Raw genomic sequence first — 7663 nt, 5'->3', positions numbered from 1 at the left:
TCAAGGCTCAGGGGTCCAAGATTATCTTCTGTGTCTGTGTTAATTGGTTTCCCTTTTCTTTGTTGAAGAGGGTCGTGCAATCCTTCTGCCTAGTCCGCCATCTTGCCCCGCCTCTCCATGGCAGTGAATTTGAGGGAGCTGTGGTGGCATAGTGCTAAGGCATTTGACTGTTAATCAGAAGGCTGGTGTTTCAAACTCACCAGCCACTCCTTGGAAGGAAAGGCAATCTACTTCCATAGAGATATTGCCTCGTAAACCCAAGGAGGTGTCTCTATGAGTTGGTACTTACTCAACAGCAGTGAATTTGGTTTGTGGTTAAGATAGAGTAGAACTGTCCTATTATGTTTCTAAGACTGTAATCATTATGGAAGCACAATGCTACATCTTTCACCTACAGAATGGCTGGTTGGTTCGAACAACTGACTTTTCCATTCTCAGCTAAGTGCTTGACCATTGATTGCACCATCAGGGCTCCTGTACTATAACTACAACTATAACTATAACTATAACTGACAGTGATAGATCTTGAATTCTATCTTTAGCATAGGCACTATAACCAAGACAAAAACCAAACTCACTGCTGTCAAGTTGGATCTGACTCATAGCAACCACTCCTTGGGTTTCTGAGGTGGTATCACTACGGAAGTAGATTGCCAAATCTTCCTTCCAGAGGGGTGGCTGGTGCGTTTGAACCACCAGCCTTCTGGTTAGCAGTCAAATGCCTTTGGCACTATGCCACAAGAACTCCCAGTACCTAACTATATTACCTCACAAATACATATGTGTGCGTGTCTATGTGTATAAACGAGATCTGATAAAACTATGAAAACTATAGTATAGTGGAGATCTTCACATCTAATTCTAATAGATCAAGCTGGCAAAGATAAAAAAGATAGCATTACTAAAATATTCTATTAATAAACTCAAAGAAGTCCATTCTGTGGACTTCCATTGTGACCCCATGTGTGCAGAGTAGTAGAATTGCTTCATAAGGCTTTCAAGGTTGTAGCCTTTCCAGAGTAGATCTTCCAAGGCACATTTTGGTGGGTTTGAACTGTCAAATTTTCTGCTACTAGTCGACTAGTCGAGTACTTAACCATTTGTACCACCTAGGGACCTCCTTGAGTGAATGTTGTTGTTATGTGCCGTCGAGTTGGACCCGACTCATAGTGACCCCTCTTTGGGTTTCTGAGGCAGTATCATTATGGAAGTAGATTGCCCCGTCTTCCTTCCAAGAAGTGGCTGGTGGGTTTGAACTGCCAGCCTTCTGATTAGCAGTCGAGTGCCTTAGGCACTATGTACCAGAGCTTCCATTTGTAATGACCGAAACCTTATATGCTAAAGTTTGTGGGATATAGCAAAAGTTGTACCCAAAGGGCAATACATTTACCAGAAACAAACAATATTAGGAGGAAAAACAGATAAAGGTTAACTCCAGAAAATAAGGAAATAGAATATAAAACCAAATAAGGAAAAAGGAAATAAAGATAAAAATAGAAATCAATACTATGAATATTTTCTCCTCTTGACCTTTAACAAAATTAAATGCTGGTTCTATGACAAGACTCATTAGATAAGTTTCTGATAAGGATCGTGCAGAAAGCAGAGAAAGGGTAAATAATATAGAATGAAACAGAGGAATAACTATAGACACAATTGATACGTAAAAGATGTTATCTAATATTTTATAACACAAACATGGATCCATTTCTGAAAACAACAACAACAACGACAATCGGATAAGATGAAATACGAAACTAGAGTTGTCCAATAACTTTAAAAGTTGTGAACAATAAATCTTCTTTTTTCTCCAAATAAGCCTTAGAATCAGTTTCACAGAAAAGTTTTACCAAACTTTCAAGGAGCAGAGAATCCCTGTCTTACAAAAGTTATTCCAGAAAACAGAGGAAAGAAAAGTTTGGCACTGATTTTATAAGGCTGTTATAACCTTGACTGCCAAACAAGATATGGACATTATAAGATGATAAATATATGAATATTGATGTAAAAGTATGAAGTAAAATATTAGCTAATCAAATCCAAGAGTGTATTTAAAAAATCAAGTCAGTTTTACTGAGAAAAATAAGGATAGTTCAACATAAGAAAAGATAATTCTTTAAGGAAGACTGAAGGAGCTGTTTGCTTTTTCCACATTTGAAAGTGCCACATTCTATTTATGATAAAACATTCTCAGAAAACTAGGACTAGAAAGAATTGTTCTTAACTTAGTGACAATTCTGTATTTATATCTATGACAAATGTCATGCTATTGCAAAATCTGTGGACATATTCCTATTTAGACTGTGAATCAAACAAGGATGCCTGACATCACCACTGTTAGTTCACACAATCCTGGTATTCTAACCAAGGTTATAAGTCAGGAATAAAAATCCCTATTAGAAAGACCACCAAGCAGTGTCCACAGAGCTCCAAGTGTTCCTATGTCAGTATGTTTCTGCCACGCTCAGCGTTCCCATGTGGGTAACTGAGAAGGGACCACCCTCCTTGCCTCCAACTCAACACACAGCTTAACACCACAATCTGCCTCAAAGTTCATCAGAGGCATCCCAGCATTTCTGTGCAGAGGCTCCTGAAGTAACCCACCCATCCAAGCTGTGTGACCCAGTCTCACATAGCTTTCCCATCTTTCCATGTGTCTTTTGGAATGTAATCTGTTTTCAGTGTCCTGCATCCTCAACCTCTTCTCTGAATGCCACCTGCTTCTTCTTGTGTTAAAATGAGTGGGTCAAGCCTTATCAGGTCTAACATTACTTTTTTCCCTAACAAATAGCGTATTAAATATATTAATAATAGAATATTCTGAATATATTATTCTGAAATATAATTCATAGAGTGAGAGAATTCTAGCTCCAGGCAAAAGTGGAGCAGATACATGTCTCCCTATTCATCCCATTAAGTGCAGCTAAAATACCTGGGCATTATATATAAAACAAACATAAGAAGACTGAAAATTGGAGAGAAGAAGGCAAACAAACTAGGGCTTTGGGATCTTGGAAATGACACAGAAATGAGTTTCTGGCTTTTCTTCTGGCCTCATATATCCTAAACTGAGTGCTGGAGAAGCTGATAATCCAGAAACACCAATGGAAACAGACCGGAAAAAAAAATCCTAATATAAGCCTCCTTTCTGTAGGCAAGGGACTAGAAGAAAAAGGACAACAAAGCAAAACAGAAAATTTTGTAGACAAAAACTGGGTCCAGCCAAACACCATGACCCTACCCTACAAGCAAAGGCTGAGTGGTTTTGCTTCTACCCTACCCTAGCTGTGACAAGGCCTCCCCCTTTCTTGCTACCACTGCAATGGGGTGATATCAGAAAAAACTAAGTAAGGAGCCAGGACGTTACCCTTGTCAGGCTGTAACAAGGTCTCTGCCCCCTCCCAACCCATAGTGTCAGTGAAGGTGATATAGAAATCCTGGACTTATACTCACCTCCCCCAAAGCATGTCAGGGGAAGGGCTGAGGAAAGCTGGAACTTTCACCACCATCCATAGGTCACTGAAGGCCATATGAGGAGTAGTAGCAAGCACCCATTTCAGCAGGGTGAAATCAGTGGAGGTCTAGTGGAGAGTCTGATCTCCCATCCTCACCCAGAAGTAGCAAGAACCCCTCTCCCAACTGGAGGGTCAAAGGAGGTCAAGTTGGGAACCTGGACGTCCATTATCACTTGGCAGTAATGAGGTGGTCTGGTCCCCCTTTCCTCTCACCAGTGTCAAAGGAGGGTAGCTAAAACAGAAGATTTAAATGAGCTCCAGAGTCTCATAATACAATGCCCCAAATGTTTCAATGCAAATTCGTTCATCAAACCAAGAAACAGAAAAATCTCAACTTAAATGAAAAAAATTTAATTAACAAATGCCAGCACCAAGGTGACACAAATGCTGTAATTATCTGACAAGGATTTAAAGGAGCTTCAGTAATCAATTACAAACATGTCTGAAACAAATCAAAAGTAGGAATTCTCAGAAAATAAATAGAAGATAAAAAGGAAAACCAAATGGAAATTTTAAGACTGAAAAATACAACCAAAATAAATCAACAGAAGAATGGAGGAGACAGAGGAAAGAATTAATGAACTTGAAAATAGAGTAATAGAAATTACCCAGTGTGAACAACCGTGAGAGAGACAGAGAAAGAGAGAGAGAGAGAGAGAGAGAACCATTAGGGACTTGTGAGTCTATAACAAAAGATTTAACATTTGGGTTATTGGAGTCTCAGAAGGAGGGGAGAAAGAAGGTGAGGTTGAAAATTGTTGAAGAAATAATATCTGAATATTTCCCAAATTTGGCAAAAGACACAAACCTAAAGATTTAAGAAGCTGACCATCCCCAAGCTGAATAAACCCAAAGAAATCCACACCAAGGCTTATCATAATCAAATTTCTAAAACTAATGACAAAGAAAAATCTTGAAAGCACTGAGAGAATCAACACCTCAAGTATAAAGGAAAATTCATTCAAAGGATGTGGATTTCTCATTAAAAACCACTGAGGCCAGAAGGAAATGAGCTAATGTTTTTCAAGCACTGAAAGAAAAGAAATATCAATCCTAAATCCTATACTCACCAAAAATATCCTTCAGAAATGAAGGAGAAATTAAGACATTCTCAGATAAAGTAAAACTAAGAGAATTTGTCTCTAGCTGATCTACTCTAAAAAAAGGGCTTAAGGAAGTGACTGGCTAAATAGAAAAGAATCTTGGAACATCAGGAAGGAAGGAAGAAAAATTGGAAAGAGAAAAAATAGGGGTAAATATAACATATTTTACTTCTTTTCTTGAATTTTCTAAATTGTGTTTGCCAATTGAAGCAAAAAGTATAATATTCTCTGATGTGGTTCTCAACATATGTAGAAGAAATATTGAAGACAATGATATTACCAGAGGAGGGTAAAGGACCTAAAAATGAGTTGGGTTTGACTTGACGGCACATAACAACAACAACAACAACAAGGGAAATAAGGTTTCCACATTTCACTTGAACTGCTAAAATGTTGACATCGTTAAAATATGATAACTTATGTACATATAATGTAATACCTACAACAGTCACTAAAAACGTATACATAAAGATACATTCAAAAACACTGTAGATAAATCAAAATGGAATTCTAAAAATTGTTCAGGTAACCCAAAGGAAGATAGGCAAAAGAAAACAGAGAAATGAAAAACACAATGAACAAATAGAGAAAAGCATACCAAGTACACTTAAGCTCTAACATGCAGCATGTGAGACCACAAGTGAACTAATTTATATAACATTCTCAAAATGACAAAAAAAAAAAAAAAAAATTTGCAATGGAGAACAGAGTAGTGGTTGTGAGGGTTAGGAATGATGGAATAGGAGGTAAGGAGGAGGTTCCTGCCCATTAAAAGTCAGTACTACAGCATAGTGCCTAAGGCACTTGACTGCTAACCAGAAGGCTGACAGTTCAAACCCACTAGCCTCTCCTCGGAAGAAAGGTTGGGCAATCTACTTCCGTAGTGATACCGCCTCGGAAACCCAAGGAGGGGTTACTATGAGTTGGGTCTGACTCGACAGCACATAACAACAACAATAACAGCACACCATAAAAATATTTTGTGGTGATAGAATAGTTTTGTATTTTGATTGTGATGGTGATTTCAAAATTTGCAAAGTAATGTAGAACTATACGTATACAATGAATCAATTCCATTCTCCTGGTTTGGTAATTAGGTGAAAGGTACATGAGATCTTAGAATCTATAATAATTTTAAAAATGCAAAAAAATATATAATTTACATGTACAGTTTTTAAAAGGTCAGATAGTTTTGTTATCTGAAGAAAAAATAAAAGGAAATGATAAAAATACATTTTTCACTATGTAAATACTTGAGCATAACTTCCTACAAGACATGATGTCATCAGAAGCTCACATTATCTGCTATGACCAAGTGTGGATTTAGGAAATAAGATCAGAACCAATTACAAACAAAAAGTATAGGGAAATGAAAGACTAGAGGTCACATTCACTAGTATTCAATGCACATTCAAACCATGTAAATGTACTTTGCATTTATATGTAAAAAAAATAGATCCTAGGCATCAATAACTGTAAGCTATTTTCACCTGTAGTGCATCCAATGGGACATCTGACAGGCAGATACCAAGAATTCTCAGTGGAGACACTGGGAGGGAGAGCAGTATATTCTAAGCCCTTCACTGTGTGTAATTTCTGCCTATTAAAAGTCGTAACACTCTTCAAATATCACATCAATCAGAAAATCACCAATTCTTTTCGAGATGCCCTCTAGGGGAATATCAACTTCATTAAAACATACATACCAAGACAAAAATCCAGCTGCCCTGAGGACATTTCTTCCCCTGCAAGTCACTCCAGCAATTGTCTTTTTCTCTCCCACAATCCACCTAGGAGTGGAAATGTTGGGTCAGATGGTAATTCTGTGTTTAACTTTTTTATTATATCATTTTCCTTCCCCATCAGTAAAGTTCAAGGGTTGCTACTTCTTACCCTTGACAATACTTGTCATTTTCTATTTTTTCTGAAAATAGCTACCCTATTTTTGTAGTTTTGATTTGCATTTCCCTAATGACTAATGGTATTGCACATCTTAGTGTATGCTTACTGGCTATTTGTATATCTTCTTTGGATAAACGTCTATTCAAGTCTTTTGCCCATTTTTAAAGTGGTCGTGTTTTTATTGTTGAGTGATAGAATTTCATTAAATATTCTGGATATTAAACACCTAATAAATAGATGTTTTGCAAATATTTTCTCATTCTGTAGGTTGTCTTTGATAAGACAGATATTTTTAATTTTGATCAAATCCCCTTGGTCTATCTATTTATTTGCTGCCTTTGCTTTTGGTGCCATATTTAAGAAACCATTGCCAAAACCAAGGTAATGAACATTTGCCCCCATATTTTACTCCAAGAATTTCATGGTTTCAGCTCTTAAATTTAGGTCTTTGATCCATTTTGTGTTTATTTTTTTATATGGTGCAAAGTAAGAGTCCAAACTTATTCTTTTGCATGTAGAAATTGATGCTGTTTTCTTTGCACCATCTGCTGAAGAGATTATTATTTCCCCCGTTAAATAGTTTTGACACACTTGTCAAAAGTCAATACTATAATTATGAGGGCTTATTTCTAGAGATATAATTCTATTGCATTGGTATATATGTCTGTCCTTATGCCTTTACCACACTGTATTGATTACTGTAGCTTTTTAGTAAGTTTTGAAGTTGGAAAATGTGAGTCCTCCACCTTTGTTCTTTTTCAGGATTGTTTGGCTGTTCTGAATCTCTTGGAATTCTCTATGAATTTTAGGATGAGTTTTTCCATTTGTGCAAAATAAACCGTTGGGATTTTGATAGGGACTGCATTTGATCTGTATATTGTTTTGAGTATTATTGTCATTTTAACAATATGAAGTCTTTCAATTCATGAGCATGAAATATATTTCCATTTATTACACAAATGCAACACACTGCCCTTGAGTGGGATCCAACTCATACTTCCATTTATGTAGATCTCTTATGGTTTCTTTATTATTATTATTATTTTATTTTATTGTGATTTGGGTGAAGATTTACAGAGCAAATTCGCTTTCCATACAGCAGTTCATATACACTTTGTCTCATGACATTGACCACAGTTTACC

This window comes from Orycteropus afer, unplaced genomic scaffold (assembly GCF_000298275.1).
Source record: "Orycteropus afer afer isolate SDZICR_OR568_19922 unplaced genomic scaffold, OryAfe1.0 scaffold00377, whole genome shotgun sequence".
In the NCBI taxonomy this organism is placed as follows: domain Eukaryota; kingdom Metazoa; phylum Chordata; class Mammalia; order Tubulidentata; family Orycteropodidae; genus Orycteropus; species Orycteropus afer.
The sequence above is the reverse complement of the archived record's forward strand: the minus strand, read 5'-3'. Positions refer to the sequence as shown.